The following is an 11,501-nucleotide window of genomic DNA, read 5'->3' on the forward strand; positions in this document are numbered from 1 at the left end:
CGGACATCCCAGGTCCAAGACAGGCTCAGCGCCTGCCTCCCGAACAGTGGGTGAAACTAGGTAGGTCATCTGACATCTCCTAACCTCATTTTCTCTGCAAATGGCTGTGTAGTAGCCTACCTTTCAGGGAGATAATGCTTGTGAAACTGCAATAATGTAAGGCATTGGACCATGATGCGAGAGGCTTCTTTAAGGGGAAAATCTGTTCATTGCAGAACCAAAGTTTCTAACTTTGGTGGGAACTCTTACCACGGAGGAGATAAGCGTGTTTGTGGGGGTAATGAGTAAGTGGGGAAAGTGCTTGAAGGATCAGCAGAAGGAACTCTGACAGGCTGGCTGGCTGACAGGAGGATGAAGAGTAGCGAAGTCATGTTTTGAGAAGCAGTGAGACTCTCCCCAGAGTCTGTATTTTAGAATATGGCATCCTGGGCTGCAGTGTCCCAAGCTCACAGTGCTGCGATGACAATGACAAAGACTTCCTGTGAAATGACAGGAGCAAAGTGTAGGACTTAGAACAGTTAGCTCATGAGTGATACTAACTAACTAATCCAAAGTAACCCCGCCCATGGAGTCGCTCTCTGGGCTGTCTCTCGGCATAAACTCTTCAAAGCAGCCTGTGTACAGACCGAAAGCAGTGTAGTTGGCTTAAAGATGTCCAGTGTTGCAGCATGGTCCCCGACTGGGGACTTCCGGGGCAAAGGAAACAGAATCCTGAGATATCACTCAGCCTTCTGCTGCCTCCTACTAACACCAACACCCAGCTTCCTGATTTGAAGGACTCCACAGCCTTTTGGCTTAATTGACACTTAGGAGGCACCTTCTATTTGTACATCTTACCTTTCCCCAAAAGTCACAGGTTAGAAGTGGGTGCCAATCCAGGTCAACAGCAATCCTTCCTTCCTTATTTTATTTTTATTTTGTTTTGGTTTTTGAGACAGGGTTTCTCTGTGTAGCCTTTGCTGTCTTGGAACTCACTCTGTAGGCCAGGCTGGCCTTGAACTCACAGAGATCTGCCTGCATCTGCCTCTGGAACACTGGGATTAAAGGTGTGGTCCCCTTTCATATTTATTTTTATTTTGTGTGCATTGGTGTTTCGCCTGCATGTGTGTCAGTGTGAGGGTATCAGGTCCCCCGGGACTGGAGTCACAGACATTAGTGAACTGTCATGTGGCTACTGGAAACTGAACCCAGGTCCTCTGGAAGGGCATTCAGCGCTCTTAATTGCTGTGACATTTTTCCAGCCCTCCCTCCATTTTCTGTTTGTTTTGTTCATTTGTTTGTTTTTCAAGATAGGGTTTCTTTCTTTTTAAAAAAATGTTTTTTATTTAGCTATATATTTTTCTCTCCTCTCCTCCCTTTCTTTTCCCTCCCCTTCTATCATTTCCATGATCCCCATGCTCCCAATTTAATCAGGAGATATTGTCAAGACAGGGTTTCTTTGTGTAGCCTTGGCTGTCCTAGAACTTGCTCTGTAGACCAGGCTGACATCAAGCTCACAGAGACCCCCCTGCCTCTTACTCCTGAGTTCTGGTATTAAAGGCATGTGCCACCACTGCCTGGCCTCAGACACAAACTTTTTAAAATTCAGTTTTGGCCAGAGGGGGAGTTTCAGCAAAGCATCGAGGGCTGTTTAGCGCCATCTTATTTGTGGGCAATGAGGAGGCCACGGAAATACTAAAAACAACAAAACAGGATCTCTTTAAGAAACTCTGAAGAAGGCTGTATAACTAAGGGATTTACTTTGTATTATAAATCTGTGTCCTCGGTGGACATGGTAATGGAGGGGCCTCTTGAATGTTGGTAAACGTGCCTTATAAGACCTTCATTCCTGGTTTATATTCTGGGGCTGCCAGGGCTCCAGCAGCATTAGGCAAGCCCCTAATCCTGGTTTGAGGCTAGAAGCCAAAGCCACAGCCTTCTTTCTTGCCTAAGGGCAGCAGTGGAACCAACTGAACCAGAGGGAGATTAATGCCGAGCAAGGTCATTGGCCTCACTGTCCACCCAGTTACTCCTAGCGCACATTGATAGGAATTTCACCTATAGGGACTGCAGGCTGCCTTTGATGTATATGATCTATACAGTTTAGTGCTCTGGGAAAGCGCCTGACTGACAGGCTCTCCATCCAATGTCTGGAAAACACATCTCCACGGGCACAGATTTTCAGTGTGGGTTTCATCAAAGTCAATCAACTAACCTGGATGCCTGGGGCGGAGCCTCCTGTTTTTTATAACATGACTTTTGTTGGGGGGGGGGGGGGGGGTGGGCAGAATCCTTATACTTAATTTGTGCTCTTTCCATTAGAAACTGGGTAACTTCCAAATTTTCATTTACTTCCCAAAGGAGAGAGTCAGCTACCCAACATTCGACCTGGAGAAAGCTTTCATTTTAAAAGTGTTGCTGTCCATAAAGCAGGCTCACTGGATGAAATTATCTCTGTTAATGTGTGTGCGTGCGCGTGTGCACTTGTGCGTGTGTGCATGAGCACAAAATCTTGTTTCTAGCTCTTAACTGTGTCTTGCTTGCACGGCTACACGTAAACTCAGAATATTCCATTAGGGCAGAGAATTTAGAAGGTCGAAGGTGCCAATACAAATAGTTTAGATTACAACATTGTCATCTGGCTTGAGCAAACAGTTATTTGGCAGAATAAGTCTAATTGCCTTATCTGAATGCGGCTTAAACGGTCCCGTGGTCCCACTCTGCCAATCCCAGCGCTCAAGCCCGTTTCCCTTAGGTTGAATTGGCAGAAAGCAAAGCGGAGAGATGAATTACTTTCCTATCAAGTTAGACATGCTGACTGCCAGTTCTGATAGCTCTCCAGACTCCTAAATGCGTTTTAGGGCTTGACTTGAACAGATGCGTGGTCTTTGTTCTTCAGTGTCTCAGGGTTGCCTTCAGACAGTCTTCCTTTGCAGTACAGGAGCAGATAGTTGACCTTGAAGAAACTCCTGCTCCTCTGGTGAACTCGATCTTCTGCACCCATCATGCACTCAGTAGTAATCATAATTAACTTGGTCCTTACCACGAATGGAAACACACTGAAAGACGCATATGTAATCTTAAGCTGAAAGTCTAGAAAGCAGCACATTAGATTAATTTTAATAATATGACTTGCTTAAATTAAATATCCCTCTGTTTCCAGGAGAGATTGGTTCTGGAGCCCCCGAGGACCTGAAAACCCAAAGATGCTCCTGGCTCATATAAAATGCCACTTGCTGTGTTTACATATAACCTATGCATCCTCCAATATTACTTTATATTTAAAAGTCTATTAGCAGATATTCACTGTACAAAGTAGTCGGGCTTCATCATGGCATAGTCTCTAAAGAATATCGTGGGCTTTCAGTGTGTGCACCCTCGTTACTCTTTTCTGTCCCCCTTCTCCCTACTATTCTTCCTCTTCCCAAATATTCTACTTCCCTAGGCTCTGCATTTGTCCTTGACCATGCCTAAATCTTGACGTATCTTCTCTGTTTTCCTCCAGCAGTTCCAGGATTTGGATTAGGGGTCCTCATCTATTTTGAGTTAATTTTTGTATGGCTTGAGAAATATGGACGTAGTTTGTTTTGTCTACATGTGAATATCCAGCTTCCTAGCACCATTTATTGAAGAGGCCATCTTTTCTCTTTGTAAAGAAATTAGGGACCGGAGTTGTGTGAGACTTTCCATGGGTCTTCTATGGCATTGCTCCGTGTGTCTGCATACAGTGTCAGCGCTATGGCATTTATACTATGGCCCTGCAGGATGGTTTCCGAGTCAGGTACTATCACGCCCCCGGCACTGCTCTTTCCGCTCATGTTCGCTTTGGTATTCAGGGTCTCTGGCACTTTCACATCAGTTTTGGAATAATTTTTCTGTTCCTGTGAAGAAGATCTTTGGAATGTTGGTGGGAATTGTACTGAACCATAGATTACTTTCGGTAATACAGCATTGCCCTCCCACATATGACATTAATCTGCGTCACCTTCAGTCTCTCTGTCCCATGTTTAAGGTCTTATAAAGATTTTTGTCTGAACCTTCTTTGTCAGATTAATTCCTAAGTAGTTTTTTTTGTTGTTGTTTTGAATGGAATTGCTTTCATGATTTCTTTCTCAGTACGTTTGTGAGTATTTAGAAAAGCTACTCATTTTTACATATTGGCTCTGTCTTCTACTCCTCTGAGGAAAGAGCTCAGTAGATCTGCTGCTGGGGTCTTGACAGTCTTCTAAGAATAGAGCCAGGTGGACTGCAATCAGAATAACTTAGCTTCTGGCCATTTTCCCTTTATTTTCTTCTCTTTCCTTATTGACGTGGCTCAGACTTCAAGGACTATTTTAAATGGGGGAGGCTGTGCACACTTTTGTCTCCTTCCTGGTTTTAGAGGAATTGCTTTCCAATTTTCCTCATCTAGCACAGAGCTGGCCAGAGATTTGTTATGTATATCCTATATCATGTTGAGGCATTTCCTTTCTTTTCTCACTTTCTTTAGGGTTTTTTTTTTTTTTTATCATGAAGGGATGTTGAACTTTACCAAAGGGTTTTTCTGCATCTATTCAGAGGATCCTGTGATTTCTGTCCTCAAATCTGTATTTGTGTTGTCTTACCATTTATTGCTTTAGCATATTACACTATCCTTGCATCCTGGAATGAAGTCAACTTGGTTGTTCCCATGTACTTTAAATATCTCTAGATTATATTAATAGTTGATATAGAGAATGCACTGGCTGGTTTTGTGTGTCAACTTTGACACAAGCTAGAGTCTTCAGAGAGGAAGGAGCCTCAGTTGAGGAATTAGTCCATAAGATCCAGCTGTAAGACATTTTCTCCCTTAGTGATCAATGAGGGAGGGTCCAGCCCATGACAGGTGGTGCCATCCCTGGGCTGGTGGTCCTGGGTTCCATAAGAAAGCTGGCTGAGCAAGCCAGTAAGCAGCCCCCCCCCTCCATGGCCTCTGCATCAGCTCCTGCCTCCAGGGTCCTACGCTGGTTGAGTTCCTGTCCTGACTTCCTTCAATATGAACAGTGCTGTGTGAGTCAAATGAACCCTTTTCTCCCTAACTTGCTTTTTGGCCATGGTGTTTGGTCACAGCAAGAGAAACCCTGATTAAGACAGAGAATGATAAGAAAATAAGTCTTTGCATATTCAATACAGTCATAAAATATTTCCACCTATAGTTCTATTTCATTAGAAGGCAAAATAAGTTTTTGTGAATAGCTCAAAATTGTAACAACTAACATACAAAAATCCATCAATGTAATCCACCATATAAACAATCTGAAAAATAAAAACCACAAGATCATCTCATTAGATGCTGGAAAAGCCTTCAACAAAATACAACATCCCTTCATGATAAAGATCTTGGAAAGATCAGGGATATAAGAAACATACCTAAACATAATAAAGGCAATATACAGCAAGCCAACAGCCAACATCAAACTAAATGGAGAGAAACTCACAGTGATCCCACTGAAATCAGGAACAAGACAAGGTTGTCCACTCTCTCCATATCTATTCAATATAGTTCTTGAGGTTCTAGCTAGAGGAATAGACAACAAAAGAAGATCAAGTGGATACGAATCAGAAAAGAAGAAGTTAAACTCTCACTATTTGCTGAGGATATGATACTTTACATAAGCGACCCCAAAAATTCTACCAAGGAACTTCTACAACTCATAAACACTTTCAGTAATATACCAGGATACAAGATTAACTAAAAAAAATCAGTAGCCCTCCTGTACACAGATGATAAAAGGGCTGGGGAAGAAACCAGAAAAACAATACCCTTCACAATAGCCACAAAGAGCATAAAATATCTCTGAATAATTCTAATCAAACAAGTGGAAGAACTGTATGACAAGAATTTTATTTTATTTTATTTATTTATTTTGGTTTTTCGAGACAGGGTTTCTCTGTGGTTTTGGAGCCTGTCCTGGAACTAGCTCTTGTAGACCAGGGTGGTCTCGAACTCACAGAGATCCACCTGCCTCTGCCTCCCAAGTGCTGGGATTAAAGGCATGCGCCACCACCGCCTGGCATGACAAGAATTTTAAATCTTTAAAGAAAGAAATTGAAGAAGACACCAGAAAATGGAAAGATCTCCCATGTTCTTGGGTAGGTAGAATTAACATAGGAAAAATGTCAATCTTACCAAAAGCAATCTATAGATTCAATGTAATGCCCATTAAAATCCCAGAAAAATTCTTCACAGACCTCGAAAAAACAGTATTCAACTTTGTATGGAAAAGCAAAAAACCCAGAATTGCCAAAACAACCATGTACAAGAAAGGAACTTCTGGAGGCATCACAATCCCTGACTTCAAACTCTACTACAGAGCTACAGTACTAAAAACAGCCTGGTATTGGCATAAGGACAGACAGGAGGACCAATGGAACAGAAGACCCAGATATTAATCCACACTCCTTTGAACACCTGATTTTTGACAAAGAAGCAAAAAATATAAAATGGAAGAAAGAAAGCCTATTTAACAAGTAGTTCTGGCATAACTGGATATCAACATGTAAAAGAATGAAAATAGATCCATATCTATCACCATGCACAAAACTCAAATGGTTCAAAGACCTCAACATAAAGCCAACCACACTGAAGAGAAAGTGGGAAGTACACTTGAATGCATTGGCACAGGACCACTTCCTAAATATAACCCCAGTAGCACAGACACTTAGAGAAACAATTAATAAATGGAAACTTCTGAAACTAAAAAGCTTCTGTAAAGCAAAGGACATGGTCAACAAGACAAAATGGCAGTCTACAGAATGGGAAAAGATCTTTACCAGCCCCACATTGGACAGAGGCTGATCTCCAAAATCTACAAAGAACTCAAGAAACTGGTCATCAAAAGAACAAATAATTCAATTTTAAAAATGGAGTACAGACCTAAACAGAGAACTCTAAACAGAGGAATCTAAAATGGCTGAAAGACACTTAGGGAAATGCTCAACATCCTTAGTTATCAGAGAATTGCAAATCAAAACAACTCTGAGATTCCATCTTACACCTGTTAGAATGGTCAAGATAAAAAACACTGATGACAACTTATGCTGGAGAGGATGTAGGGTAAAGGGAACACTCCTGCATCGCTGGTGGGAGTGCAAATTGGTACATCCCCTTTGGATATCAGTATGGCGATTGCTCAGAAAATTAGGAAACAACCTTCCTTAAGACCCAGCAATACCACTTTTGGGTATATATTCAAAGGATGCTCAATCATGCCACAAGGACATGTGCTCAACTATGTTCATAGCAGCTTTGTTTGTCATAGCCAGAAACTGGAAACAATCTTAATGTCATTCAACCGAAAAAAGGATAAGGAAAATGTGGTACATTTACACAATGGAGTACTACACAGCAGAAAAAAATAATGACATCTTGAAATTTGCAGGCAAATGGATGGATATAGAAAACATCATATTGAGTGAGGTAACCCAGATCCAGAAAGACAAATATTATGTGTACTCACTCATAATTGACTTTTAGATGTAAAACAAAGAAAACCAGGCTACAATTCACAATCCCAGAGAACCTAGACAACAATGAGGACCCTAAAAGAGTCATACATGGATCTAATCTACATGGGAAGTAGAAAAAGACAAGATCTCCTGAGTAAATTGGGAGGCTGGGGACCATGGGGGGGTTGAAGGGGAGGGGAGAAGAATGGGAGGGGGGAGTAGAGAAAGTAGAGTAGCTCAATGAAATCAATAAAAAAATTTAAAAACTGAAAAAATAAGAAAAGAAATTGTAACAATTTTTTATGGATGTTTTTGGTTCTGCTTTTGTTTTGAGAGTGGGTGTCACTATGTAACTTAGGCTGGCCTCGAGCTCCTGATCTTCCCGTGTCCGCTTCCCAATGGGATTAACGGTATGCACCACTGTGCCCAGCTTTTGTGATAACCATTTAGAGGTGTGATAACTGGACTGTACCGCCAATAGATGTGCAATGAGTATTTCTTAGAGTTCGTATTCGGCTACCTTACTCGTCTGTGTCTTGGTATGTGTGGATAAGGTAGTAAATCTCCTATGGCCCGTGCATGGAGCTCTTACCAGAATACCTTCCTAAACCATCTTCCTTAGAATTAGGCCAATGCTTTATGGGCATGAAACCCCTATTCCCCATTTCAGAGCTGTAAACTCTGTGGAATGGGGAGGTGAAGGTAAAGCAAAAGGAGGCAGGGCTATTTCCCGGAGAAATAGAAAGAGCAGCTGATAGGCCAAGCCTGGTGGTGTAGGAATATAACTCAAGCACTTGGCAACAGAGGAAGTGGGATAGTGTGTTGGAAGACAACACAGGCTACAGTGTGAGGCCATGCCTGGAAAAGTTGGAGAAAAAGGAGAAGGAGGAGGAGGAGTTGTCGTCAGCTCCTCGGTCTTTGTTGTGCCTTTACAGTAGAGAACAATATGTGTGTCGTCCCTTACTGTGACTTTAAACCTGACTTAAGAGGGGCCAATGAGATGACCTGCCAAGTAAAAGTGCTTGCTGTACAGATAAGTTTTGTTGGTTGTTATTTGCTCTTGGCTCTTTGGGGGGCCACCACCCAGCTCCCAAATAAATCCACACACAGAGACTTAAGCTTACTTATGTATGCCTGGCTTTAGTAAGACTTGTTTCTAGGCAGCTTATCTTAAATTATCCCATCTATCTTTTGCCTCTGGACTTTTATATTTCTCTATTTCTGTATACCTTTCTTTACTTTTTTCTTCTGTGGCTTGTTGTGTAGCTGGGTGGCTACCCCCTGGAGTCTTCCTCTCCTCCTTTTCTTGCTTCTTGACCTTCTTTTTCTCCTTCTATTTATTCTCTCTGCCTGACAGTCATACCTATCCTTTCTCCTTCCTTGCTATTGGCCATTCAGCTCTTTATTAAACCAATCAGATGCTTTAGACAGGCAAAGTAACACAGCTTCACAGAGTTAAAACAAATGCAACATAAAAGACTGCAACACATCTTTGAATCATTAAACAAATGTTCCACAGCATAAATAAATGTAACACATCTTAGAATAATATTCTACAACAGACAAGTCTGATGTCCTGAGTTCAGTCCCTGGAATGCTCATAAGGGTGATAGTTACACACAAAGTATTGGTTGGTTTCCTGTTGCTTGGATAAAACACTAAGGCAACATAGGGAAGACAGAGTTTACTTTGGCTTGTGGTGCCTGACTGCCGGAACAACGTGGCAGCAGGCAGCAGGTGTGGTTGCCAGAATGGCAAGCTGAAAGCTCACACCTTCAACTATAATAACAAAACTGAGAGTAGGGAGAGCCCTTAAGCATGCAAAGCCCTCTCTTAAGCGACACACTTCCCTCAGGAAGGCCACACCTCCTAAGCATCCCCAAGCAGCACCACCAACTGGTGACCAAGTATTCAAACACATGATCCTATGGGGGACATTCTCACTCAAACCATCATTGACTAATAGTAATAAATAGAATTTTTAAAATAACCTATAGATTCTTTCATAACAAATAATAGGCCGTGGACAACGTGGTCTACAGAGCAAGTTCTAGGACAGGCAGAGCCACACAGAGAAACACTGTCTCAGGGGCAAAAGAGGAAAAAATATACTATTTTTGTATATTACAAAAATGTAATATATATACATATATATGAGTGTGTATATATATAGCCTCAGTGCCCACATAAAAACTAGGCATGGTAGCCAGGTGGTGGTGGCACACACCTTTAATCCCAGCACTTGGAAGGCAGAGGCAGGCGGATCTCTGCGAGTTGGAGGCCAGCCTGCTCTACAGAGTGAGTTCCAGGAAAGCCAGGGCTGTTAACACAGAGAAATCTTGTCTTCAAAAGCAAAAACAACAACAAAGACAACTAGGCGTGATGGCTCATGTCTCCAACACCAGCGATGGATCAAGTGGAGCTTGCTGGCCAGCCATTCTAGTCATTCAGTGAGCTCAGGGTTCCACGAGAGACCCTGTTTCAAAACTAAAATGGAGAACTGTTTGAGGAAGACCCCCTGATGCCCACCTCTGGCCGCTTTGAATAGGTTCCTTTAATTCTGTCATTTCTCATCTCCATCTGAAAAGCTTGTCAGAGATAAGTCCACCTTTCCAAAAGTATGTTAATACACATTATATAGAGAAGATAGAAATGGAAATCAGGTTATTGGCATGTCTGCCAAAGAGTTGAAACACCAGCCAAGTAAACTCAATGAGATAATATTATTACAAAGCGTTTCTAGTTTAATAGATAAAAAAATGTCAATGGGCCCACGATACCTAGCAGTAAGGTCTTGGACACTACAGGCATGGGCATTTGGGGAAGCAGGCTCTGGGGGCAAGTGGTGAGATCATTTCCAGAGGCAATCACATCTCAGAATCAGAAATGGGGGACTCTGGTGGACGCAGAACCAGGGGCGATGGAGTGTGCTGTTGTGCACCGCAGCACACCTACACTTGGCTGCCTTCTGCTGTAGCCCAAACATACAGCCATTACACACAGCAACAGCAAAAGTCTTTGGGCTGCAGCACAAAGCTACACTCATGCAAAACAAAGAACATCTTCTGAATTTCTTTTATAGGAAATGTTCAAAAATACAGCCCAGATGCCCCTGTTTTGAAATATCTCAAGTTCCTTCCCATCTCTCATCCTCCCCTCCCATCAGTCCTCCAGGTCCAAGGAGGAAAGTCAGTCAGCTTAACTATTGGATAGGGACTCAAAGAGCCTTGCCCAAATGTTCCCATCAATGCAGATATCAGGATTGTTCAGAAGGGCACTGTGAAGGGAACGGAAGCATGGGTAAGGTCAGAAAAAAACTTGAAGGGTCAGGATTTCTTGGGTTGCTCTCTTGGGTCCAGAAGATCATTGCGATCAGCCTGGAGGATTGACTCCAGGTGTGGCTTCAGCGCCAACCGTGGACACGGTGTGTCTTGCTATCTGCCTTTCACCGCCCCTGCAGCATGCTAGGTGTGAAATCACTCGGTAAGCTGTTTCCACTGCTGGGCTATGAGATTTTTCATAGTTTGGTTCCTAATAATGGAGAGAAGTAGAACTGATGGATGGGAAGGATGATTTGGTACCCAAAGAGGTGAATTGGTCGCCCAAACACGCCCCCCCCCCCAAGTAAGATGCAGCTGCATGGCTCTTCCGGTTTCTAGTGAAATCAACAATAAGGGAGCTTTAAGTTAGGATGAAAATGACTGATTTCATGCAAAGCCCAACAGGACAGAGATGAACAATATGTCCTCTTATAATCTGAGAGGAGAAGCAGGAGAGAGAAGTTATGTAACTAAATATTGTCTGTCTTTTCTCTCCTCTTAAATAAGATGGGTGTCTACTTTCCACGCAGAAGTGGGGCTCCGTAATTAACTACACTCTTTATTCTAGCATCAGCAACAGAAACGATCTTTAGGTGGATATCACTGCTATATTTTATTCATTGGTTACTAAAATTAGGAAACACCAAAAATCAAGTGGACATTGTATATCAGTTACTGTGAATATCTCACTTGCTGTGGGTGATTTAAAAAAGAATTACCCTCTATTCTGTTTCA

The sequence above is a fragment of the Microtus oregoni genome, unplaced genomic scaffold (genome assembly GCF_018167655.1).
Source record: "Microtus oregoni isolate MIOR12 unplaced genomic scaffold, Mior012 000000F_ref0000247, whole genome shotgun sequence".
Lineage (NCBI taxonomy): Eukaryota > Metazoa > Chordata > Mammalia > Rodentia > Cricetidae > Microtus > Microtus oregoni.